The sequence below is a fragment of the Harpegnathos saltator genome, unplaced genomic scaffold (genome assembly GCF_003227715.2).
Source record: "Harpegnathos saltator strain DR-91 unplaced genomic scaffold, Hsal_v8.6 scaffold171, whole genome shotgun sequence".
In the NCBI taxonomy this organism is placed as follows: domain Eukaryota; kingdom Metazoa; phylum Arthropoda; class Insecta; order Hymenoptera; family Formicidae; genus Harpegnathos; species Harpegnathos saltator.
Window position 1 is genome coordinate 1,693,298 of NW_020229952.1, and position 14,753 is coordinate 1,708,050.

Here is a 14,753-nt window from a genome sequence, read left to right on the forward strand (position 1 = left end):
TAAATCCAGCGGCGCGTGAGAGAGCTCGAACGAAGCGAAGATAGATCGTTTCGCCGTGTTGCGCGCGCGCGCGCGCGAACTGCCGTCCATGAAACGCGCGTTTAACGTTGTCTTCGAGTCTGTAAAACTTGGCGCTATGAAAATCGAAGCGTTTCAACGATGAATATCCGCGCGCCGATCTTGCCTCTCCGCGTCCTGCGCGGCCGTGATCGGTCTGCCGTTCGCGTGGGCGAGAGAGCGAGAGAACGAGAGTGAGAGAAAGAGAGTGGGTGAGGGACGGTAGGAGGAGGTAGGAGGAGGGTGAAGCACGTAGGAAAGTACATCGTGGCAGCGATTGTAGTGGTGGACGCGCCGCGCAGTTGTAACCGCCGCGCACGAACGAGTCGGTAGGTTCTAAATGGCGAGGCGGATATATCTGCGTATCGGGGCTACCCCTTTATTGCTTCGCGTATGGAGTCGTAAACAATGCGCCCATATGAAACAATGTTACGGCGTTACCGCGAAACTGCGCGAGGATTGCTCGGGTGTTCCCGGCCGCGCTTCCATCGTCCTCCTCCCCGACCGCGCGGTTCACTCTGCCTCTCGCTCTCCCTCTCCCTATCCTCTCTCTCTCTCTCTCTCTCTCTCTCTCTCTCTCGCTCGCTCTCTCTCTCTTTCTACCGCTTTCTCTCACCTGTCGAGGATACGGGGCTGTCTACAGCGGCGTTACCGTCACGGCGGAGTTTCAGTTACGAAAAACAATGCCCGGTGACACGACGAAAACTGTGAGAAACAACGTCGCCGAATAACGTCGCCCGCCGTCAGCGATGGTGTTTTTTTTTTTCTTGCTTTCTTCCACTCTTTTTTACTGTTGTTTTTGTTGCCCCCGGTTCGGCAAAGTGCGCACTCGCAACAACGCGAAAATAATTTCGCACCTATGGAAAATGGCGTTGAAGCGCGTGAAATGTTTTTAATTAGGCGTCGGACGCGCGCGCGCGCGCGCGTGTGTGTGTGTGTGTGTGTGTGTGTGTGTGTGCGAGGGTACGCACACGCTCGCGCACTGCGAAAACTTAGATTTAAAAATGCTCCTGCTCGCGGCTTTCCGCGCGATATTAATACCGGCGAAGCCGTGGGCGAGCGTCGGCCGTTCGATCTCCGCGCCACTCGTGCGTACACGAATATCGCGCACGCAACGGAAAAAAAAAAGGAAACCAAAGGGAAGAGGGAAGATGACAAGGATCACTGTCGATCATCCCGGGGAAGTTTCCGTGAATAAAAAAAAAAAAGAGAAGAAGAAGAAGAAACAAGAAGAGGAAAAAAGCCGGTGCCGCGTAACCACTTTTATACGGATCGCAATCACCAATGAGATAGGCTGCTTGGTAGTCGGGATATAGCTACGCTCCCTTTCTTCACGGTACGCTGCACACTGATCCGTTTTCAGACAAACCACCACCGGACAATTTGCCTCGATATAATGGTTCTTGCTTACCTACTCTTGCATCCGCATGCTGGGATGCTTCAAATCGTATCAACTTAATTCATATTCACGGAACGAACTTGAGAGTGGAAAGTCGGGAATCGAGGGAGAGATGGGAACGCGCGCGGCAAGAGCGGAAGGGTACGGTCGAGATGGCTGGATTGAAGCGCGGCGGGGAGAGAGAGAGAGAGAGAGAAAGAGAGGAAGAGAGAGAGAGAGAGAGAGAGAGAGAGAGAGAGAGAGAGAGAGAGAAGGGCGGTCGCGGCGAGCATTTGCCCGAGCGAGAGTTGGATTTTAGCCCCGCTTCCGTCTCATTACTCGCTACACTCTGATTGAATTACCTACAATCAACATCAAACATTTTTAAACTCAATTTCATGTACGTGCAATCGTGTATTTTCCCGCTTTTTCTGCGTTATGAAACCGCTTTGAGAAGTACCGAGGGCTCCATTCGAGGAGGCTCCGCGAGACAGGTCTGTTCCGTTTTCGTATTACGCGCAGAGATGTACATGGCCGGGCACGAAGCCGGCGATCGTTACGTCGTAATTGCTCTTCTTCGCATGAGGGAGATTAGAGAATAGGTTGCGCGTAGATAAACGTCAAACGATCTCTTCAGCCTCGCGTGCGCAGTTCCCGCCGAGCGTGAAGACTCGTACGTCGCGCATTTTCACCGACCGCTTGAACATTTTTTCGTCTCGAGGCTTTTCGAGTTGCTTCTCTCACCGCGCTGCGCGATAAATGCGTTACGATAACACACGCGCATTCGTTACATTTACGAGATTGTAACAATGTAACAGGTTAATATTTTTATTTATTAAAATTTTCGGAGCGATCACACGCACATGTTGCCGCGAATGTCAATTGTCAATTGAAGCAATTGGCGTGGCAATGCCAGCTGAAATACGCTTCACGGTTAATGACATGTAATCTGAGCCGAATTTCTGAGATAAAAGATATATAAACGCGCTCGGACACGTGTCATTCTGAAGAGATGCCATCGCCTTTACCGTGCGGTTACCGCGTTCGGTTTCGCAGCGATCGCCCACGCGGCAGAAGCGATCGAATCGCTCGACCGAAAGCCCGAGGCGACAAAGTAGAGTAAGTCGTTTATAATCAGACGCGCGTTCTCGTACGTCGAGCTAGCGCGTGCGCGCGCGCGAACCGCATCTTAGGATCCTTAATTTAATAGATATTTTTACTACGAGCTAGCTCGACTAATGTTACAATTATGCAACTAATTAGGGTTCCTTTGTAACGTAATTTGTGGACGCGCGAGCCTGGCGAGGTATGTTCCGCCTATCGTCCCTCAGAGAGAAGGAGGTCACGTGGCATAAACATAATTAGGTCGAGGGTGAGAGAGGCAAGGGGCTCGAAGGAAGGGTGGTGAAGGGAGCGAGGTGAGAGCATACCGAGGAATACTCATCTCTGTTGCCATGGGATCCTATTAACGCAGGGAATACTCACTCGAGCGAGCGACGCGAGTGGGACGTATTCTAATACTTTCGAGATATAATTTCGCGAGCGTAAAATACGAGAGAGGATCAAAAGCAATATCAAAAGAGACGCGATTAAACCTCCAACTTGTGTACGTATATACTGAGTCTGGCATGGCCGGTAGTATATATATTTTTTTACACTAATTAGGTAAAAATTTTTCCGCAATATTTTATCAGACCGTTTATCTTTGTCAATCGTTTCTACGTGTGTCTACGGCATTCTCGAATCAGACTCGCTTATCAATGGTTATTGAATTCACTTGATTCGCGTGGGCGAATTTCTTCGACAAAGATCGTAAAGATACGACGTCTTACGTCACGCAGCATCGAGAGAGAAATGTCGATCGCTTTTTCTCTTACTCGCGCATTGTGTTTTTGTCATGGACGGCGTATTATAAGTACGACGATTTCTAATCTAATACGAGCACGCGATTGTGCCGCGAAGTTACGGAAAATCTCGCACGCGCGCGCCTCTCTGCGGAAGCGTTGATTTCGAATACACGTGCGGATTCTATCACAAAGGCTGGGTTTCGGAATTAAATTATAGCATGTGCGCGGCCTGTTCATTGGAATCCATAATGGCGGAATTGAATCGCTTCCCCGTGAGCGCGATTGATTCGCCGAAACGAAGCACTAATCAAAATTAATTCCCATTATTTCGTTAATGACACCGTGCGTCGCGCTGCTCGTCACGCCTGCAAGCTCGATTTGGTGCGAATTAAGGATAATTAAGAACCTATTTATGCCGGGGGAGAGAGGATTCTAATCTTGAGGAAAACTGCTTCTGCGGTCTTTTTGTGCCGATGTCGTTACATGCCGCTCCTGTTTCTCCGTGCGAAGGAGGCGGTCCCTGTGAACAAAAAACATATCGTGATTAATCAGAAAATCGAGATACGCCTGTGAAAGTGCCTCTCCGAGGTGCAATTTCGCGAACGTAAAACTCGAGGGAGTCAAAAGCGATATCAAAAAAAAAAAGCAATCGAACCGTCAACTTGTGAATACGTACATATAAGTTTTGACGAAGCGGCAATATATTTCTTTTTTTACACATTTAACTGATTTTTAAATTCTTTTCTAATATTTTATCAGACTATTTACGTTTCTTTGCGACACCTTTGCCGCGAATCGTTCGCTAAACATTATTCAATCCCGACAAATTTTCGTCATAACGATAACGTCTTTTTGTAGCGTTCCGGGAGATATCAAGAGCGATCGCTTCTTTCCTTCTCAAAGCTGCTCACTTGCGATAATTAGCGCGCGTAATTTCCGGGCCGTAGACGTGCGCGCGCGCGCGCACTACGAAGGATGATAAGTCCATTAATAAGGTATGTTTCCGAAACGTTGTGGATGGAGAGGAACGTACGTTATCGACGTACAGAAATGGTCCGTTGTGTATGCGAATGCATCCAAAGCAATTCATCCACCGTACATGGAAATCTCATTAGTCCCAGATACATATAACGCCACGGCATGCCTAATGGTTGAGTTTGGATCAAGCCAGAGGACAAACGCTTTACTCGGAACTTGATCGTGTCGATGTTCATAATGCGTGAGCCGTGATGCGCGCTCGCATTCCCAACGCATAATAACCGCCGTACCGTACAAAATTGCTCCAATCAATACGCTATCCGGCGGCAACTTGTACTTACTGATTACGCGGCTCATCTTGTTGATCCGATTTTTTCCCGAATATGCCGAATTATCCTCGACTCGATCAATCGCGAGTTCTCTCTCCGCAGCGATAAACAGACGCGGATCGCAGCACGGCCTGCGAAATCAAAGAGAGAGAGAGAGAGAGAGAGAGAGAGAGAGAGAGAGAGAGAGAGAGAGAGAGAGTGCACGCCGAATTTCTTTTATAATTGCCGAGAGAGTGTCCGCGTTATCTATGCACATGTGCATATACAGATATGTACAAGGCACGCGTAATGAAACCTCGGTTCGTACGCCCTTCCTTCCTTCCTTCCTTACCTTCCAATGGCGAGTACCAGTCGACGGTGTTGCGTTACGCAACGGCGAGGCAAGTAGCGGGCGAGCGAGCGAGCGAGCGAACGAGAGCGAGCGAAGAGACGGGAGAGGCAGGGACTTCATTATAACCTCATCTCTTCCCAGGGAGTGCATTCGAATTGAAAAACGCGCAGGCTTGTTTTGAGGCACGGTTACCGTGACAACGCTCGTATATACACTTACACGCGTATACCGGTCGCGCGCGTTCCCTTTCCTTCTGCCTCTTCGACCCTCCGCGCCGCGCGCGCTTTGGCTCTCTCTCTCTCTCTGCCCCCTTCTCCTTCTCTCTCTTACTCGGCTTTCCACCCTCCGCGCTTCCTTACTCTTTCTCTCTCTCGACGAACCCCTCTGTGTCTCGCTCGCCCTCGCTCTCACCCCCGCGCAGCTTGTATACGCCGTCGGCGTATATCGGACGTAGGCGAAGAGCGCCACTCGCGCGTAGGGAACGAGACCGACCGAACGAGAGAAAGAGAGAGAGAGAGAGAGTGAGAGGCTTACGAACGGGGGTGAGTGGGTGGATGGGTGGTTGCTCGGCGCACAGGAAGTGGGGTGAACACAGAGCGAGAGAGAGAGAGAGAGAGAGAGGGAGAGAGGGAGAGAGAGGGAGAGAGGGAGAGAGAGAGGGAGAGAGAGAGGGAGAGCGAGAGGGAGAGAGAGATAGAGGGAAGGGGAGAGAGGGAGAAGGAGGAGGAGAGAAGAGAGAGAGAGAGCGAGAGAGAGAGAGAGAGAAAGAGAGAGCGAGAGAGTAAGAGTGAGAGAGTGAGAGAGAGCGAGAGAGAGCGAGAGAGAGAGCGAGAGAGAGAGAGAGAGAGAGAGAGAGAGAGAGAGAGAGAGAGAGAGAGAGAGAGAGAGACAAAGTGAGAGAGAGAGTGAGCGCGGGGGTGCGCAACGGCGGCAGCGAAACGCGGGCATCGGCGAAGCAGTCACTATGACAACGGTGACAGGCGAGGTGTTAGTGCGCATCCGTGACCACGCCTACGTCACGACGCCGTGACGTCAGAGCGTCGACGGCACCGGCGCCAGCCGCCGACGAGGAACGTGGCGCGCGGTGCTCGACGGTTCTGCCGAAGAAGAGAGAGAGAGAGAGAGAGAGAGAGAGAGAGAGAGAGAGAGAGAGAGAGAGAGAGAGAGAGAGAGAGCACGGCTGCCGCCTGTTGCTACTTCACTACGCGCGTCGGACGGGCAACCCCCTCGCGAACCACCTCGGCGCTACGTTGTCTCCCTCTCGCGCGTATCTACCGCGGGACGAATTCTCTCTCGCGACCCCACGCGGTAACCACCCCCCGATCTCTTCTCCTCTCTTCACCTTCTCTCTCTCTCTCTCTCTCTCTCTCATCCGCCAACATCGTCTCGCTCTCTCGTTCGCACACTTTCTCTCTCTCTCTCTCTCCCTCTCATTCTCTCACGCCGCCCGTTTTCATCCCTCTCTCTGCCGCCCTTCCGCTCTCGGCGGTCGTGCGAAACCCCCGTTCACCACCGCGCCGCTGCTGCCGTCGCCGCCGCCGCCGCTACCCTACCACCGAGTTTCCAGCAACCAACCCCCCTAGACCCTCTCGCCCTCTGCCAGGCACCCTCCCGCGCGCGTTACCAGCCAGCAGCGATCCCCACGGCCACGACCGAGAGCCGAGACCGACCGAGAGTCGTCGGCTCTCCGCCAGTCAGCCATCCGACTCGCCGCTACGCCACGCCACGCCGCGCGCTGCGTGTGTTTCGCTGCATCGCGTTTTAAAAGCCTCTACGAGCAAGAGAAGCCTTATTGCGCGCCCCTTGTGCTGTAAATCATCGGCGAAGCGCAATCTCGCGCGGCGTCGATCGCGTGCACCCTTTAGGGCGTTTAATCGTATATATATCTCTCTCTCTCCGTCACGGTGTGACTGTAGTGTACCCGTGCGGGACCGGAGATAGAAAGACAGAAAGAGAGCGAGAGAGAGCGAGAGAGAGAGAAGGAGAGAGGGGAGAGAGAGAGAGGGTGAGAGGTCGTGTTTGAAAGGGGGTCAAGGGAGAGACGAGAGAGAAAGAGAGGAAGGGAGAGAAAAGTCGAAGGAAACAGGCGGTAAGCCGCGCTCGCCGCTCGCGGTCGCGCGGCTCTCGTCCACGTCGACAGAGACACGAAATAATAACCGAACGAACGGACAGAGACACGGACGGGCAGCGAGGGCGGACAGTATACGCGTACTTCACGTACGCCTATGCGTACGGCACGCGCGCAGGTGCGCGAGCGCTCATCGCCGGCACGCAGGGGAGCAGCCTAGCGGTCTCGTCGTCATCCCTAGATATCGCACACGTGCTCCTGTGACACGGCGGGGCGCGACGCGGGACATTCCGGGCGACGCAGCATCGCAGCGGGTTTTGGCGCAACGCTCTATTCGGAGAACGGTCTATGGATCATAGGTTAGATCAAAAGTATCATACTACTCGTGCGAGATGCGCGCGCGTGTATGTGTGTGTGGATGCGCGCGCGCGCGCGTGTGTGTGTGTGTGTGTGTGTGTGTGCGTGCGTGCGTGCGTGCGTGCGTGCGTGAGGGACACCATACGAGGAATTCCGCGACGGGCATTGCGGCTGGTCGGGATTGTGTACGATGAGAGAGAATGTGAGTGAGCGAGAGAGTATGAGAGAGAGAGAGAGAGAGAGAGAGAGAGAGAGAGAGAAAGGAAAAGAGAGAGAGAGAGAGAGAGAGAGAAAACGAAAACGAGTGAAAGAGAAACACGCGACGACCGAGCCGAGAGCGCACGCACACGGGAACGCGGCACCGCGGGGTCGTGGGTCGTGGTCGACTCGACGAGAGTCGGCGAGCGGCGCGTGCTGCTAACCTGTTGCCGCCGCCATGAACGAGACTCCGAAGCCGGTAATCGCGAGCTTAAGGATATATTATTGCATGACTGTCTAAACGGATGAAGTTACGTCGTCGGCGGAGCCGGGCGTCACCGCCGTTGATGGATAAATCGGATACGTCAGGGGGGTTCGCGAGCACTGCGAGGACGACGACGATGACGACGACGACAACGACGGGGACGACAACGACGGCGCGATTTCGGGGGGAGGGGGAGGGTAAATAGCGAGACACGGGGATGATGCGCCGTTAGTCTAATTGATCGACTTTCTGTCCGCCGCCAATGAGGATAAAGAGGACACGTGGCCGCGAAATGTGTATCAGCTCGGCAACGCGATATCCGTGATAATGGGGAGAAGGAGATCCCCCGGGAAATAGGACGTTTACGTTTACCTTCTCGAATTTCCCTCCCGCTTCGCTCCACAAAATTTACTTTTACGAGCGAAACGTTTATCGAGAAATCCGCATCCGTTCGTTAGAGTATCGATGGAGTCGAAATCTTTCTCGCTCGCGTTCACGTGTCACGGAATACTTCTCCAGTCGCAAGCCGTTGTGATTTACGCTCTTTACGCATTACATCCGTGCAACGGTAAACAATAATCGTAGTTATTTACGACATATTTACAATGTCGCAGAAACATCAATTTGCACTCTGTTACGCAAAGACATTAATGCACGGCGTGTGCGTGCAAGGAAATTCAGTGGTAAACACCGCGTTGTTGGCAACTGGCTCGCGCGCGCGGCCTAATCGGTTCCCTTATTGATTATCTTTCGTAGGATAAAATTAGTTGAAATATTATTATTGATGCGACTTGACGAGACGTAGAGCAAGCGCTCAGGGGAACGAGGCCGTGCGATGGAACGAGACGCGAATATTCAGGTCATTCGTCGCGCTTCTTTTGCAAATGGAAAATTCACCGTCCGGCGTGCATTTACATATCGTAGGATTCGTTTGTTCGATATCTGTTTTGAATATATCAATAACGAATTTTATGGGCACGCGAAAATCTTCTCCCTCTCGTGCATATTCACGCGCTCAAATTGCTATTACGTTGCTCAAATACAGTCACCATCCGCTCAGACGAGAGAGAGAGAGAGAGAGAGAGAGAGAGAGAGAGAGAGAGAGAGAGAGAGAGAGAGAGAGAGAGAGAGAGTCTTACTTTCTCGACGAACAAACGCATCTCGAGCGCGCCGCTTTGGAAAGTCCATCGCGCGTGTCGTAAATTTGATGAGGTCAATCTTTCGTTAATCAATCTGCGTTACCCCAGTGGGGACTCCAGCTTGTTCAATATATTCCTGACGTATCTCTCTGAAACTCCGTGACAGACTATTGTATAAATAACCACTCGCGTCTGTTGTAGGTAGTACAAGAAACCGCATTTCAATGCCTTTGTCAATGATTCGCCGTCAATAACCTATTTCGCCCAGCTATTCGAAGTAATGTATAAAAATATAATGGTATTAGAGAGAAAGAAAGAGAGGGAGAGAGAGAGAGAGAGAGAGGCTTGTGAATATTCATCACATCGACGGCGCAATGAGAGCGCGATTTTCAATGCGCAAAATTTCATCTCACCAGAACTCGATACGCACGACGCTCTCGAACGGCAAGGATCGCGCGCGGATAATGACATTCGCTTTGAAATAATACAATATTCGCTCTATCCTCAAATAACGTTCGCGCGCGCACTTGCGTTGCTTTTGAAAATAATCGCAGCTGTTCGCCTCGCTGCGAGATGCCGACATCGGCGCGGAGTGCGTGCGTGCGTGTGTGCGTGCGGGCAGGAATTAAATTTCAAAGACTTCTCTCCCGGCATTGTTTTGACCGAAAGGTATATTTATTATCAAAGACGCGCGCGCCGCGTCGTTTCCAACAAATACAATTTTTTTCACGCGGGTATCGCGCACAAAGTAACAGAAAGACGACACCGCTGGTCCGTGAAACTTTACTCGCGCGCGCCGCCACTGTAACCCTACTGCGCAGAATATACGCCGCGTTCGTCACGCTGCACAAGAGCTATCGGATTCTCTTTGCGAGACGGGACATCGCGCGACATTCTAATTCCCGAAACTGCGTACTTTGCGACAAACAAAGGAAACGGCCGAAGAGAAGAGAAGAAAGTTGCGCCGGGAACGCGCGCCCGCGAGAGAGAGAGAGAGATCTTGGTCGCTGCTTCATCGGAACGTTCCGTCGCTCCGACGCGACGCAGGACTCCGTTTGGCAGGAAGACGCGCGCGCGAGATTCCAGCGGGAGGACATTCGTCGATATAACCCCGCCTCGCCGGTATAAATTGATTAAATGCGGTTTTGTCCGGGGACGGGGAAGCTTTCAGCGTGTAAGTTTTCAGCGAGCGTGTGACATTAGCTTCTCCGGGGCGGATCGAAGAATGTGGAATGAGGTTGGAAAGTGGGGTACGTGAAGGAGGACCGACGCGCCGCACGATATACGATATATATCTTTGGACGAGGCTACGTGACCGGAATCCCGAGGAGGTTAAAGTTGGATTTGTAACGTATTTTTCGCCGACGTGTGGAAATACCTATCGACTTGGCGCGCCGCGTGCAACGCCGTCCCGTAATTTCCGTCCTGCGTCCTTCGATTGACGCGCGGGGGAAGGAAAGATTTACGCTGAAAAGACCTGCCGGCACGGCCGTACACACGCCGACACACGTATACGTCCTCGTGCGTCCGTATGCAACCCTCGCGAGGGTTCGCGCGCGCAGACTCCTCTCGCGGATAGGCTTTGGAAATCCTCGTAAACCACGCGCGCGCCCGATCACGCCGCCCGATTTTTCCCCGTGCAATAAATCGCGCCATTTTTCATCGGCCGCGCGATGTTTATCCGCGGTCCGAGGAGCACTCGCTGCGCGCGGATTGATATTCTTTCTCTTTCTCTCCCGTCCCTCCCTCCCTCTCTCTCTCTCTCTCTCTCTCTCTCTCTCTCTCTCTCTCTCTCTCTCTTTCCACGAAATTACGGGCCGCATCAGCGCACACGGCTGTCTCTGGCCGTGTGCGCGCGCCGATGCGGCAGTCTTCGAACCATCGCTGAATTTTCGATTTCCTCAATTTCCCCTCGGTTTCCTCGGCGGCGGTAACCGGCAGCCTTTTTTTGGCCGCTCGAGCGCGCGCGCGCGCGCGCGCATAAAACTCCCCCGTCCGTCGTTTCATCTCCCTCCCCGGCGGCAACGTTTGTCCCTGTGCGCAACGTTATACCTCCGAAAGTTTATCCAGCGGTGCATTCTCCCAGCGGTGTTACATTTGTCGAGATGCAACGCGATTCCGAGCAAGATAAATGAAGCTCGCTCGTTGTTTCTTCGCCACCGCGAATGCGAGAGAGAGAGAGAGAGAGAGAGAGAGAGAAATAGAGAGGAAAAAAGGGGAAGACATAAAACGCACATCGCTGGAACGTCTTCGCCGGTAAAGCGTTTCCGCCATCGATCCCCCAGCAAAATGTATATTTCGTGTGTGTATTGATCGATGCCGTATTCGATTCCGCGTTAGCTGCGGCACCGCGCCGTTGCGCCGGGCGTGCTTCGCAATTATCGTTCGCTCCCATCACTTTTCCGATCACGTGAGATATTAATAAATCCAATGAACGCGTAACACGAGCGCGTGGTGACGACGACGGTGGTAATTTCGCGATAGCCGCGGCGAAAAGCTCCGCGAGAGAGAGACGGTAATTGGACGATTGCTCATACAAGGATTCTCTGCCTGGCTAGGGCCAGGCACTATGCATCACGTGACGTGATGCCACGCCACACGGGGAGAAAACGGATCGGGTCCTGGAGATACGTGAACTGAACTGAATGATAGTCCATCGCGGTTGCGCCTTTATATGCAGGTTTCGCTAGCCGGAGAGCTCTCGCGCCCTCCTGGACTCTTGATACATCCGATACGCACCCACGCGTACGCTCTCTCCCTCTCTCTCTCTCTCTCTCTCTCTCTCTCTCTCTCTCGCTCTAATCGGGCAGAGATTTAATCGGAGAAGAAGTTCCGCTTGACGACGCGCTCGCCGATACGTGCCACCGACGTGGTGTATTCCGCAGGACACAAAGCGAGCTTGCGAGAGCGCGCAGCCTCGGTAAAACGAGGGACAATCTGCACTCAACACGCGAGGCCGCTTCGTTTTACGCGCTTAGAATCGCGAGTCTCGCTTCCGCCGCTCGGGCGCGTTTATGCGATATTCTTTTTATCGTCAAACTTGCTTCGACGCTGCGACAGCACTCATAAACACCCACGGGTGTGAGGGAGAAACCGCGAGCGTGTTTACGTGCTTATTGCTAATATCGTTGCTCACGCTCGATTGTTCCTCGCGGTCGTCTCAGTTGGCGAGAGAGCTCCAGCAGCGCGCATTGATATTTCACGGTTCCTCCGTTTACGGCCTATGCTCTTCCACTCGAAGGCGACTCTCCCTCGCGCGCGCGCGCGCGGATATGAGCGTCGGGTATATTTTACTGCTCGGCAAAACTTGTGTAAAGTTCTCCGTCGGGCCGAATGTGCGTCTCGAGGCGAGCGCTGTTCGCACACATCGCTGTCTCATTTCATGATACTACTCAAGGTGTCGGGGAAGAACGGTAACGCCGGCCACTGAAGCGATTCCGTCGTTACCGCCCGTATATATTTCTCTCGGGCCATAAAACTCTCGCGAGAAGTGAAATAATAACAAGGTGTGGAGAAGCATGGCGTATACGTGTCGCGCGAGCTTCGGCGGAGCTTCGGCGGAGCCTTTTAACGTTCGTCAGGTCGAAACGCATTAGTGATTTCCTGTCGCTCGCATCGCGCCCGGCTGCGTGTAATACGTTATGACCGCTGATTATTCAGCTAATCTGTCATTTCGACAGCTCGACGTATCATATTATATCATGTCGTATCATATCACACAATTTCATAGCCAAGCACGACTGCGAGCACGACGGGGATCACACGCGCGGCCGAGCTCCAGTCTGATGAAGCTTCATGAATTGCATTTGCGGCAACATTCGGCGATTACAGGCGTAATCCACCAGCAGGTGGTTCCTCAAGCATACTCAGGTGTATCTATCGTCGCGCAAACCCGAATAATCCCGGCGACCGCTCAAGGAAACGGTGGACGACGAGTTTTTTTATCGGTCGTCGTCCAGCCTGACACGAGTCGGCCGACGCGACGGCGCGACGATAAACGTTCGACGAACTAACGATATGCCTTTTCTTTGTGTTACAGGTAAGTTCCACGCTCTCGCGTCTCTCACCGCGGCTATACACCCGATACGTAAGTTGCACCAAGTTACGTTAGTTCGTAGTCACCATTTTATTGCGTAACAAGAGGCAATAATCAGACGGAGCAAAGAAGGCGGCGGCGGCGGCGGCGGCGGCGGCGGCGGAGGAGGCAAATGCAATTCACTTTGTAATAAAAATGGAAATTAACACGAACTACGTGGACGGAAAACAAGGCTAACCTCCTCCGCCTCGGTGGCCTCAGAGGGTAACGCGAAAGCTTGAATAAACAAACTCACCCCCGCTACGTGGCCGCGCCACCCTCTTTGCCGTCTCCATCAGTCTCAAGGCACGGGCCAAAGGACGTTGTTATGATTGCTAATGGAAAACTATCCAATTCAAAGAACAAAGTGAAGTAACGAGTTACTTTACCACCGCACGAATACACCAGAAGCAGCGGCGCGGGTCTGCGAAACTTTCGGCGGCGCGGCCGGAGCAGGGGGAGGGGCCGGGACGGTGCAGCGGCGGACGCAGTGGGGAAAATAGCACGGTTTGTTAACATTAGCAATGAGAGCGACAAAAGATCGCGGGCGAGTGGAAGCGGGCTTTATTTGTCGCGAATAAGCGCGTTCTCTCTCGTCGTCGCGACATCCGAAGGAGGGTGATACTCTGGCTCTATGAAATGTAGATTGGACAGGGCCGGCCCTCTCGCCCGGCTCGATATCTCGATCGTTATTTCTCGCTCCCTCTCATCCCGCACACAATTTCCGTCATGCTAATCGCTCGTGTAATTTATGTGCACATGCTATTTAATTGTCCGAGCCACTCGTACGGCCGCGGCCGCTCTCCTCGCGTTGTTTATTCGTCATTACGAATGCGCGCGAGACGCTCGTGATAATGCCGCACTTTCTCTCTCTCTCTCTCTCTCTCTCTCTCTCTCTCTCTCTCTCTCTCTCTCTCTCTCTCTCTCGCTCGCTCGCTCTCGCGGGAGGTACACCTACTTACATCAACGTATCAATCGAATGAGTCGCGCGACGAACCTGGTTATTCGAGAATTAGTCGCTCGCGAATAAACACAGAGCGCAGTTGCGCCGAAATCAAACTACGATATTCTCCGCCGTATCAGTCCGCCGTTGTCTCGCGCGCTCGGTCGAGAGTACAATTACGACTCATGTATATACATTGTTATGCATATAAATCTGGGACAAAACGTTCCCAGCGTTCGACATCGCGCGCGACGCGTACGTTCCGCTGCAGCAAGCTGCGTTGTTTGATCTCTCCCTGCCTCTCTCTCTTTCTCTCTCTCTCTCTCTCTCTCTCTCTCTCTCTCTCTCTCTCGCTTCCACTGAATTTCTCGGGCTCCGGCGAAATTATCCGACAATTAGCAAGACCTTGCTCGCATTCGAATACCTACATTCTGCCACGCCACCTCCCGCCCCTTACCCGCCACCTCCTCCCGGGAGGCCGCGGACTTTTTAAGCTTAAGTCTCGACAAGATTTAAATTTCAAAATTTCAATCTGGCTTGCAAATCTGCCCGCCTTCTTCCGCCCGCGCGAGCGAGCGAGCGAGCGAACGACCGCGCTTCCGCCTCCTCCTAGACGCGGCCAGATTGCGCGGGTCCGACATCAAAAGTCTTTTACGTCGCGCGCTCTTTTTTCCCCCCGCTTCGTAGCGCGGTTCTGCCGCCGGCTCCCCTCGCCGCCTGCCTTGCCCTGCTTCTCTTGGTGCTTTTGCGTAAAGTCGTCGAATTGAAAATTTCATCGCCGAGCAGAA

At 53.0% G+C, this 14,753-nt stretch overlaps 1 protein-coding gene across 11 annotated transcripts in view; it reads left to right on the top strand.

Annotated features, from left to right (window-relative positions):
- The window catches only part of bru3 (CUGBP Elav-like family member bruno 3), a 657,300-nt gene that overhangs the window by 368,286 nt on the left and 274,261 nt on the right, over nucleotides 1-14,753 (top strand). The window contains exon 1 of one of the 11 annotated variants that reach the window (XM_025297153.1): nucleotides 6,585-7,347. The exons of the other annotated variants lie outside the window; for them this stretch is intronic. The gene's annotated coding sequence lies outside the window, so the exon portion shown is untranslated. Of the gene's footprint in view, nucleotides 1-6,584; nucleotides 7,348-14,753 lie in introns of those variants that run through there. 11 annotated transcript variants of the gene reach the window in all.